The sequence below is a fragment of the Oncorhynchus mykiss genome, chromosome 2, assembly GCF_057628025.1.
Source record: "Oncorhynchus mykiss isolate SJ-2025 chromosome 2, ASM5762802v1, whole genome shotgun sequence".
Taxonomy (NCBI): domain Eukaryota; kingdom Metazoa; phylum Chordata; class Actinopteri; order Salmoniformes; family Salmonidae; genus Oncorhynchus; species Oncorhynchus mykiss.
The window spans coordinates 41,836,071-41,848,547 of NC_143023.1; the positions used below are offsets into that span (position 1 = coordinate 41,836,071).

Below are 12,477 nucleotides of genomic sequence, written 5' to 3' on the forward strand. Positions count from 1 at the left end.
AATAGGGGCTATGGAACAGAAAGGTAGATAGAACAGAGGCAGCACTAGCAGGGCCCATTAGGCACGCGCAGCAGCAGTCACTGATGTAATCTGCTCTGATGTGGCAGGGGGCTTTAATTGCACGCAGAGCACAGGGGGTGACCCGATGAGGTCAGGCTGGCTTCAGAGGGACAAGGGGCTGCCTGAGATTTGACATAAATTAGTACTTATTACTCTGGTCTGTTTTTTACATTAAATAAAGGATATGCAGAATTATTTTTTGAATTAACTGCTTGAGAGAGAACCAGGGAAAATGAAGAAGCAGGGGGGTTTATCTGAAGTTCACGCTTGATGTGGCAGAAGGATGTGAATGGAATAAACGGTAGTCTGGTCTGGCCAGGGAGTAGCTCCTACTACAACACCTATAAGGCCACTCAGCCGGTCAGGCAGGGCGTCAGCAAATAGACATGGTCCTGAAAAGATACTGCCTTCCTTGACCCTAAACCCTTATTGGCCACTAACAAACCAAACTCCCCAAACACATTCACAAGCATAGACAGCAAGTACATACATTTGAAGTCGGAAGTTTACATACACCTTAGCCAAATACATTTAAGTTTTTCACAATTTCTGACATTTAATTGAGTAAAAATTCAGTCTTAGGTCAGTTAGGATCACCACTTTATCTTAAGAATGTGAAATGTCAGAATAATAGTAGAGAGAATTATTTATTTCAGCTTTTATTTCTTTCATCACATTCCCAGTGGGTCAGACGTATACATACATACTTGGTAGCATTGCCTTTAAATTGTTTAACTTGGGTCAAACATTTCGTGGAGCCTTCCACAAGCTTCCCACAATAAGTTGGGTGAAATTTGGCCCATTCCTCCTGACAGAGCTGGTGTAGCTGAGTCAGGTTTGTAGGCCTCCTTCTGCCCACAAATTGTCTATAAGATTGAGGTCAGGGCTTTGAGATGGCCACTCCAATACCTTGACTTTGTTGTCCTTAAGCCATTTTGCCACAACTTTGGAAGTAGGGTTGGGGTCATTGTCCATTTAGAAGACCCATTTGCGACCAAGCTTTAACTTCCTGACTGATGTCTTGAGATGTTGCTTCAATATATCCACATACTTGTCTGTCCTCATGATGCCATCTATTTTGTGAAGTGCACCAGTCCCTCCTTCAGCAAAGCACCCCCACAACATGTTGCCACCCTCGTGCTTCACGGTAGGGATGGTGTTCCTCGGCTTTACAAGCCTCCCCCTTTTTCCTCCAAACATAACGATGGTCATTTTGGCCAAACAGTTCTATTTTTTTTTCATCAGACCAGAGGACATTTCTCCAAAAAGTACGGTCTTTGTCCCCATGTGCAGTTGCAAACCGTAGTCTGGCTTTTTTATGGCGGTTTTGGAGCAGTGGCTTCTTCCTTGCTGAGCAGCCTTTCAGGTTATGTCGATATAGGACTCGTTTCACTGTGGATATAGATACATTTGTACCTGTTTCCTCCAGCATCTTCACAAGGTCATTTTCTGTTGTTCTGTGATTGATTTGCACTTTTTGCACCAAAGTACATTCATCTCTAGGAGACAGAACGCATCTCCTTCCTGAGCAGTATGACAGCTGCGTGGTCCCATGGTGTTTATACTTGCGTACTATTGTTTGTACAGATGAACGTGGTACCTTCAGGTGTTTGTAAATTGCTCCCAAGGATGAACCAGACTTGTGGAGGTCTACAATCTTTTTTCTGAGGTCTTGGCTGATTTCTTTGGATTTTTCCATGATGTCAAGCCAAGAGGCACTGAGTTTGAAGGTAGGCCTTGAAATACATCCACAGGTACACCTCCAATTGACTCAAATGATGTCAATTAGCCTATCAGAAGCTTCTAAAGCCATGACATCATTTTCTGTAATTTTCCAAGCTGTTTAAAGGCACAGTCAACTTCGTGCATGTAAACTTCTGACGCACTGGAATTGTGATACAATTAATTATAAGTGAAATAATATGTCTGTAAACAATTGTTGGAAAAATTACTTGTGTCATGCAAAGTAGATGTCCTAACCAACTTGCCAAAACTGTAGTTTGTTAACAAGAAATTTGTGGAGTGGTTGAAAAATGAGTTTTCATGGCTCCAACCTAAGTGTATGTAAACTTCCGACTTCAACTGTACATACAGCATCAATATATGTGTTCCCTATTACAACCCATGCACCACTGAAGTCAGGCTTCTCGAATGAGCTACACTTGGCCAGCACTGTATACAGAAGATAGCAAACCTTCTGCTGGCCTGCGTACTATACTCAGGATTTCATGGTTCCCACTCATTATTTTCTTGAGCCACTGCCAAAGTCATAAAACTGTCAAAGATGGTGACACTTTATTTTACAGTGATATTTCTACAATAATTATTGTACATACAGTGTAGGTAATGAATACTCAATGTTATACTGTACGTATAGCAGTAAAACGATTCACAATAAAGGGACCATCTCACAGCTGTTTACAAAAACAGTGGCGTAGTGTAGGCTTTGTTGTTGTTTGAACTGCAGATTGCCCCTTTAAGTACAGCAAAACAATGGCTATTGATTGACACGAATAATCACATATTAAAGTGTTACCTCAAATACAGTACATTGGACTCCTGTCCTATAGGCCTTATGCCTGATCTGACAAACTGCAACATTGTAACATTGTAACACTTTTACGAGAGATTCACAGAGTTTTTGTTGGTAAGATTCTTTCCATTTAACTCAGAGCTTGCAGGCGTGTGGGATGTGGAGGAGTCTGCTCTGCATATCTCAGTGATGAGAACAGAAGCTAAGTATGCCCACAAGCGCAGTTCAACAACTAATCTAACTATGACATCACTCATCCATAACATATTCGCTCCATTGCACAAGGGTGCACTGTGCCCGGAGCCATATATAGAGAGATATACAGTACCTTCAGAAAGTATTCACACCCCTTTACTTTTTCCACATTTTTTTGTGTTACAGTCTGAATTTAAAATGTATTACATTTAGATTTTGTGTCACTGGCATACACACACACAATACCCCATAGTGTCAAAGTGGAATTATGTGAAGAAAATTTTCCAAAATCATTTAAAATGAAAAGTTGAAATGTCTTGAGTCAATAGGTATTCAACTCCTTATTTATGGCAAGCCTAAATACGTTCAGGAGTACACATTTGATTAACAATAACATAATAAGTATCATGGATGCACTCTGTGGGGAAAAAATAGTGTTTAGTATAATTGTTTAATGACTACCTCATCTCTGTACTCCACACATATCTGCAAGGTCCCTCAGTGGAGCAGTGAATTTCAAACACAGATTCAATCACAAAGACCAGGGAGGTTTTTCAAAGCAGACATTGAATATCTCTGAGCATGGTGAAGTTCTTAATTACACTTTGGATGGTATCAATACACCCGGTCACTACAAAGACACAGGCGTCCTTCCCAAGGAAACCACTCAGGGATGAGGCTAATGGTGAGGCCAATGGTGACTTTAAAACAGTTTAATGGCTGTGATAGGAGAAAACTAAGGATGGATCAACAACATTGTAGTTATTCCACAATACTAACCTAAATTACAGAGTGAAAAGAAGGAAGCCTGTACAGAGTACAAGTATTACAAAACATAAAACATGCATCCTGTTTGCAATAAGGCACTAAAGGGAAACTCCAAAAAAATGGGCAAATATTTTTTGTTGTTGTCTTGAATACAAAGTGTTATGTTTGGGGCAATTCCAACACAACACATCACTGAGTACCACTCTTCATATTTTCAAGCATGGTGGTGGCTGCATCATGTTATGGGTATGCATGTCATCGACAAGGACTGGGGAATTATTTTTTAGGATAAAGAGAAACGGGAGAGAGCTAAGCACAGGCAAAATCCTAGAGGAAAACCGTGTCCCTTCTGCTTTCCAACAGACACTAGGAGACAAATTCACCTTTCAGCAAGACAATGAATTAAAACACAAGGCCAAAAACACTGGAGATGCTGACCAAGATAACATTGAATGTTCCCGAGTGGTCTGGTTACAGTTTTGACTTAAATCTGCTTGAAGATCTATGGCAAGACTTGAAAATGGCTGTCTAGCAATGATCAACAACCAACTTGACAGCGCTTGAAGAATTTTAAAAAGAATAATGTGCAAATATTGTACAATCCAGGTGTGCAAAGCTCTTAGAGACTAACCAAGAAAGACTCACGGCTGTAATCGCTGCCAAAGGTGATTCTAACATGCATTGACTCAAGGGTTTGAATACTTATGTAAATTGGATATTTCTGTATTTCATTCTCAATAAATTTGCTAAAATTCTAAAAACATGTTTTCACTTTGTCATTATGGCATATTGTGTCTAGATGGGGGAGAAAAAATTTAATTTAATACATTTTTAATTAAGGCTGTAATACTAGACAACGGTTACTAATACTTTCTGAAGGCACTGTAAATTACTATGGCTCTGCATTGTCCTAGAGAAGACGTCAATTTGTCCAAAGATATTTCTTACTTTCTGTTTTTGGCTACGTACCCTTTCATGAACAGGGTTTGGGTCAATTCCATTTATATTCAGGAAGTAAACAGAAATTCCTATTCCAATTTGCCTCAATGGATCTCTATGCGAAAAACATGTAATTGGAATGACAAGTTACCTCCTGAAATGGTATTGGCCCCAACCCTGGTGATAAATTAGTTCAAGATGGCAATTCAATTAAACAGAGAATGCTGAGCCAGGAAAATTAAGAAGACACAGACATTGTTGCTTCTGAAGCAATTCTAAATGGTCATTATTGGACCTGAATTGTGTTTATGGTGGGTTTTTAGTTGGATGAAGTGGAGAACCACGAGGTGAATAGATGCCCACGGCTATGTATTTGTGTACAAGGACTGATGAATTTGGCAACAAACTTGACACATCTGTCATTGATGACAAAGGAACTAGTGAATGCCTTCTGGAGGTTGTGTGGCAAATTCATATAGAGAGGTATTTGTTATTTGAAGTGGTTATTACATACAGTATAGCACCAGCTTTAAAAAAAATATGTTTTAACCTTTTTTCATAGCAGACAAATATCCTAATTTAATTCAGTTATATAGCATTTTATATGGTCATGTCTGTTATTTAATGAGAACATGTATTTATAATGTTCTTTGCACCTTCTATAGATTTTGCCTAGTTTCCATTGCTCGATCCTCAGAAAACCTTTTTGACAATAAAAAGACACCGGTAAATCAATGTGTTTATTTCATTTCATTCAAAGCTCAATAAAATAGTTTATTTGATCAGTATATGCAGCACCAACCTACCTACCTACCTATATTATATCCAATAAATTAGCCTTCAACGCATGTTGTATTCACCAATGCTCATATTTACATCACAGGAGAGACCTGGGCGACGTTGAGTAGGCAAACATTATGGAACGTTGCAGATAGAAATGTCACGAATGGATGTAATTCAATATTTTCCATGTCAATCAAGTTCATTGTATAAAGCCCTTTTTACAACAGCAGTTGTGTCACGTTCTGACCTTAGTTCTTTTATTATGTCTTTGTTTTTAGTATGGTCAGGGCGTGAGTTGGGTGGGTTGTCTATGTTCATTTTTTTCTATGTTGTGTTTTGCGTTTGGCCTGGTATGGTTCTCAATCAGAGGCAGGTGTCGTTAGTTGTCTCTGATTGAGAATCATACTTAGGTAGCCCTTTTTTACCTGTGTTTTGTGCGTGATTATTTTCTGTTCTGTGTTTTATGTATGCACCGTACAGGACTGTTTCGGTTTCATTTAGTTCATTACAAGTTGTCACACAGTGCTTTACCAGTTACCTGCCTAAATCCCAAAAAGCAAGCAAAGCAGAAGCGAATCACAGTGGCCAGGACTCCCTAGACAGAAAAAACCTAGAGAAAAATCCAGCTCAGGGGGTTGGCCCATCCTCTTCTGGCTGTACCGGGTAGAGATTTATAGTAAAGGCATTTAAGACCTGATTGTTTTTCAGTTCATAGTGTTTGTCAGACAGATGGATAAACAGACAGAGAATAATGTCTATCCTACACAATATATTTCTATCTGCACGTGTCACAATGTTGTGCACTGCTGAACGCAGCCCAGATACAATCTGAAGCCAAAACATATCGCCAGATTACCATATCAGCTACCTACAGTACCCTGCACAAAGTACAACGTTAACAGTGACATACTCCACCAATAAAAACACTAATTTGGAGTTGATGATTAACTTTATACAACAGGTGGGTCTAATCCTGGATTCAGATCAGTTAAAACTGCATTCCAGCCGGTGTCTATTCCACAAGTTACCAGCGGCTAAATCTATGACGTTGAAAAGCCTATTTACTCTGTTCCATCTGACTGTGCAATCCACTGTATCATCAGCCCAGCCACACAATTTATACACTAGATCTACACTGTAAAAAGCATCTAGACATCATCTCCCATTTCTTTTAGACTAACAATTAGTTTTTAACAGTGGATATTTGTATTAACCTTGCTGTCTCTCCAACATTTGCAACATTATTTCAATATTGAAATTCAATCTCCAGCTATCCCATAGTAATGAACGTGTCGGGAGTAAGGACGAGACAAAGGCTGGCCGCTTTTCTCAGCCAGTCGAAATCACAAATCAGCATCATTTTTGATGGATATATACAAAGAAATGTCAATAGACAAAAACAAAATGGAGCTGGTTTGTCGTCATTGCAGCTTCAGTTTGAAGTGAATGTTAGTTGGCTAACGTTTCACAGCCATCTCTTCTGAATAGTGGCCTGGCGAGAGAGCAAATACATTACATGACCAAATAGTATGTGAACACCTGCTCGTCGAACATCTCATTCCAAAATCATGGATATCAATATGGAGTTGGTCCCCCCTTTGCTGCTATAACAGCATCCACTCTTCTTGAAAGGCTTTCCACTAGATGTTGGAACATTGCTGAGGGGACTTGCTTCCATTCAGCCACAAGACTATTCGTGAGGTCGGGCATTGATGTTGGGCGATTAGGCCTGGCTGGCAGTCGGTGTTCCAATTCATCCTAAAGGTGTTCGATGGGTTGAGGTCAGGGCTCTGTGCAGGCCAGTCAAGTTCTTCCACACCGATCTCGACAAACCATTTCTGAATGGACCTCGCTTTGTGCACGGGGGCATTGTCCTGCTGAAACAGGAAAGGCCCTTCCCCAAACTGTTGCCACAAAAATGGAAGCACCGAATTCCAGTCTAGACTGTCATTGTATGCTGTAGTGTTAAGATTCCCCTTCACTGGAACTAAGGGGCTTAGCCCAAACTATGAAAAACAGCCTGAGACCATTATTCCTCCTTCAAACTTTCCAGTTGGCACAATGCATTCGAGCAGGTAGCGTTGTCCTGGCATTCGCCCAATCCAGATTCGTCTGTCAGACTGCCAGATGGTGAAGCGTGATTCATCACTCCAGAGAACGTGTTTACACCACTCCAGACGACGCATGGCATTGCGATCTTAGGCTTGTGTGCAGCTGCTCGGCCATGGAAACCCATTTCGCGAAATGCTTGTGCATCTAGTTCCGACCATGCAGTAATATCTAACAAGTAATCTAACCTAACAATTTTACAACAACTACCTTATACTCACAAGTGTAAAGGAATGAATAAGAATATGTACATAAAAATATATGAATGAGCGATGGCTGAACGACATAGGCAAGATGCAGTAGATGGTATAAAGTACAGTATATACATATGAGATGAGTAATGTAGGGTATGTAAACATTATATAAAGTGGCATTGTTTAAAGTTGCTAGTGATACATTTATTACATTCAAAAAAATCATTATTAAAGTGGCTAAGATGAGTCAGTATGTTGGCAGTAGCCACTCAATGTTAGTGATGGCTGTTTAACAGTCTGATGGCCTTGAGATAGAAGCTGTTTTTCAGTCTCTCGGTCCCCGCTTTGATGCACCTGTACTGACCTCGCCTTCTGGATGATAGCGGGGTGAACAGGCAGTGGCTCGGGTGGTTGTTGTCTTTGATTATCTTTTTGGCCTTCCTGTGACATCGGGTGGCCTAGGTGTCCTGCAGGGCAGATAGTTTGCCCAACAAACAGTTCTTGTGCTGACGTTGTTTCCAGAGGCAGTTTGGAACTCAGTAGTGAGTGTTGCAACTGGGGACAAGCGGTTTTTACGCGCTACGTCTTTCAGCACACGTCAGTCCCGTTCTGTGAGCTTGTGTGGCCTACCACTTCGGTGGGGGAACCGTTGTTGCTCCTAGACGTTTCCACTTCACAACAGTTGACTGGGGCAGCTCTAGCAGCTCAGAACTTTTACGAACTGACTTGTTGGAAAGGTGTCATCCTATGACGGTGCCATGTTGAAAGTCACTGAGCTCTTCAGCAGTCATGGCAACGGAACATTTAGAATGAACATCCATAGACAAAAGGACTTAACGACTGGGTCGATACTCTGGCAACCGAACTGAAAGAACGAACGACCAGCCGACTTGGGTAGTAACCCTAGATTTGTGTCGGGACTATATCTCGTGGAATAATTAAATAGTATGAATAAATTCATCAAAATAATGTTTCATGAAAATATGTCAATCATTATTTGAACATGTTGGTAACCCATTGTATACAAATGATAATGCCCTCGAAGCTGGTGTTTGGAGGATATATTAGCATGGTTTACTAATAATACCCGTGGCAATATATCCTCCAAACACTGGCTTCTCTGGCATTATCAGTTAATTAAAATGAGTACCCAATGTATTTGACAGTGCTCTTCTTGAGGCTGGAATGACATTTGGGTTTGCTAAAATCCATGTAATCGCTGCAGCAAGCCTCGAACATGCTTTCTGAGGCATGTCAATTTTGACCCATTAACTAAATCAAAGGTTTCAAAACGGCACTACCGTATTGTTAAGCGTGTTCACTGCTCCAGCACTGTCGTTTTCTTCTTCTTCTTCTTTTGGTTTTATGACGAACTACACACTCAAAAGATGTGTTGTCGCCACCAACTGGGCGGGGGTAAAACATTTACAAAATAAAATTCAACCCCTCCTCTCAGCCTCCAGTATTTATGCTGCAGTAGTTTATGTGTCGGGGGCTAGGGTCAGTCTGTTATATCTGGAGTATTTCTCCTGTCTTATCCGGTGTTCTGTGTGAATTTAAGTATGCCCTCTCTAATTCTCTCTTTCTCTCTCTATCTCTCTCTCTCTTTCTTTCTTTCTCTCTCTCTGAGGCCTGATGACGACTTGCTGTCCCCAGTCCACCTGGCCATGCTGCTGCTCCAGTTTCAACTGTTCTGCCTGCGGCTATGGAACCCTGACATGTTCAACGGACATGCTACCTGTCCCAGACCTGCTGTTTGCAACTCTCTTGAGACAGCAGGAGCGGTAAAGACACACTGAATGATCGGCTATGAAAAGCCAACTGACGTTTACTCCTGAGGTGCTGACCTGTTGCACCCTCGACAACCACTGTGATTATTATTATTTGACCCTGCTGGTCATCTATGAACATTTGAACATCTTGGCCATGTTCTATTATAATCTCCACCCGGTACAGCCAGAAGAGGACTGGCCATCCCTCAGAGCCTGGTTCCTCTCTAGGTTTCTTCCTAGAAGCCTTCTGGAACCTTCTGGTTCTGGTATTTCTAGGGAGTTTTTCCTAGCCACCTTGGCTAGCCACCTTACACCTGCATTGCTTGCTGTTTGAGGTTTTAGGTTGGGTTTCTGTACAGCACTTTGAGATATCAGCTGATAGAAATACATTTGATTTGATTTGAACTCTAAGCGGGAACCGAAAATTTACATAAATCCACACGCACTTCAACAAAAAAAGTAACAAACATATATACATTCCCGTCCCTTCAGTCTTTCAAAAACTAAAATAGCCTACTCAGGCAAAGAAAGTATGGGTAGGTACATACTTGGAGTGTGTCTGAAAGTGGGCGTTGCATAAAAAAGTGGGTGGATCAACAGCCATGGGTGTAACATCAGTGGGTGGATCAACAGTGATGGGTGTAACATCAGCACTCCATTATTGGTTAGACCACCCATAGCCAGGTGCACCGTGGCTTAATGTCAACCGGAGCGAGCGGACCACCGGGGAGTGCCATCACTTACCCCTGGTTCTAGGGCTCCTTGTGTGCTTTTTCTTCTTAAGTTGTTCTTCCTCCCTTCTGCAGATCCAGAACCAGTCCCAACACCAATCCAGATCTATTGGCTGGTCCCAGCACCAGACCACGAGGTGCGGAGGAGGGAACAAACACCCGACCTTCACCCAGAGCAAGTGGACCACAGGGGAGTGCCACAATTGACCTCCAGGTCTAGGGCTCCCTTGTGTCTGCTTGCTCTTCAGGTTGTCTTTCCTCCCCTCTACAGATTCCGACCCAGCCCCAGGTTCCTGTTTTCTCAGAGGCCCACAGTCCAAGCACCAACCCCTGGTTTTCCAGCCCTGTTACAACCACAATTTCTAACCTGGCCCCAACACCAACCCAGCACCAACCCTGGACACAGCACTGACCAACCAGAACTGTCACCTTCATCCAGCAATTGCCAGCTCAACCCTTCCCCTCCCCAAAGACACATTGTGGACTGACTGACGGGCTGAATTGACTGACCGATTTTTCTCATTCCTTTTTTTATTTAATGATTCCTTCTTTACTTTTGTTTGGTTGGATTAATTTTAATTGATTACTTATAGTTTGAATTGTTGATTATTTTGAATTTTGAATTAATGTTGGACTGAATTTTTACTTGTTGAACATTTTAAACTGTAAATAATTTTGGAATAACTCTTGCTGCTGGCGATTCTCTTACCCACCTCTAAGCAGACAACACCATTCTGTATACTTCTGGCCCTTCTTTGGACACTGTGTTAACAAACCTCCAGACGAGCTTCAATGCCATACAACTCTCCTTCCGTGGCCTCCAACTGCTCTTAAATGCAAGTAAAACTAAATGCATGCTCTTCAACCGATCGCTACCTGTACCTGCCTGCCCGTCTAGCATCACTACTATGGGCGGTTCTGATTTAGAATATGTGGACAACTACCAATACCTAGGTGTCTGGATAGACTGTAAACTCTCCTTCCAGACTCACATTTAGCTTCCTATTTAGCAACAAAGCATCCTCCACTCATGCTGCCAAACATACCCTCAATAAAACTGACTATCCTACCAATCCTTGACTTCAGGGAAGTCACCCAACTAACTCATCCCCATATTGTTTTTTTTCTTCTCCTTTGCACCCCAGTATCTCTACTTGCACATTAATCTTCTGCACATCTATAACTCCAGTGTCAAATTGTAATTATTTCGCCACTGTGGCCTATTTATTGCCTTACCTCCCCAATCTTACTTCATTTGCACACACTGTATATATACTTTTCTATTGTGTTATTGACTGTACGTTTTTTTATTCTATGTGTTTGTGTCGCACTGCTTTGCTTTATCTTGGCCAGGTCGCCGTTGTAAATGAGAACTTGTTCTCAACCTCCCTACCTGGTTAAATAAAAATGTTTACATAGCAGGTTAAGATAACTAATGTAGCAGGTTATGAGAATGAACGTAGCTGGTTATGATAATTAACGTGGCAGATTAGGATAATGAGTATACGTTAGGAAAATGGTTTGGGTTAGGTTTAGCTAAATGTAGCTCTTCAGATGCAAAATCGTTCACTCCCAGAAAGTGTTCAACTGCAAAACAATCAAGTACCGTCCTTCTGACTAACACGTGTGCAAAAGACAGAAAAGCGCACTTCTCAAATCAAATATGTAGTATGTTTACACAAGCATACGCTGATCATACATATTTTCTTAAGAATATAGCTCTATATTGCACTTTCCTTCCATCACAACTTCGCCTTTCCTGCTAGCTGTGTTTAACCTGAACGAGCCACCGTATTGCGTCACATGTTGACTTCAGCAATTTGACCATGTGACTTTTTGTGGGTTCAGATGCTAGCTTTTGATGTTCCCGACAGTTTTAGAAAGTCAAGATTATAACTGAAACTGTATTTTGCGTTTTGGACACTAGCTACAAGTATTATATGGACTCCATTCGAGTTTCTTGTCGTGTATGACCTACAATAAAGTTATTAATCGTTTGAAATAAGCTACGACGCTACAGTGTGTTGACATATTAGCTAGCTAGCTAACCTGCTAGCTCATTGGCCAGTTTAAGGGCAAAATCAAAGAGGTGAGTTGTTTCATGTTAGCAACATCATATTTTTTAAATCTTCTTAGGCATTGTGGCATGCCAGCTAAGTAGCTAGTAGTAAAAAGCTTTAAAAACCGCGAACTCCCAAGTTAACTTGGCCAGCTAACGTTACAGTCTATATGGCGACCAATTTGACAGTACTAGTAGCTTACGTTAGTTAACTTGTCATGCACTGCGTTAGCTAAACGTCACCGTGGCTTGACTTGGTTTTTATATTGTTATATTAAGTGTAACCCAGTTAAAATAGATTTGGAAACCTAATTAAACGTATTGTTTTCTGTTT

General features: G+C 41.2%; 1 protein-coding gene across 1 annotated transcript in view; it reads left to right on the forward strand.

Moving 5' to 3' along the window:
• The first annotated feature begins 11,852 nt into the window (after nucleotides 1-11,852).
• Nucleotides 11,853-12,477, forward strand: part of LOC110489991 (ubiquitin carboxyl-terminal hydrolase 45) — a 43,794-nt gene continuing 43,169 nt past the window's right edge. The window contains exon 1 of the mRNA XM_021563049.3: nucleotides 11,853-12,173. The gene's annotated coding sequence lies outside the window, so the exon portion shown is untranslated. The remainder of the gene's footprint in view (nucleotides 12,174-12,477) is intronic.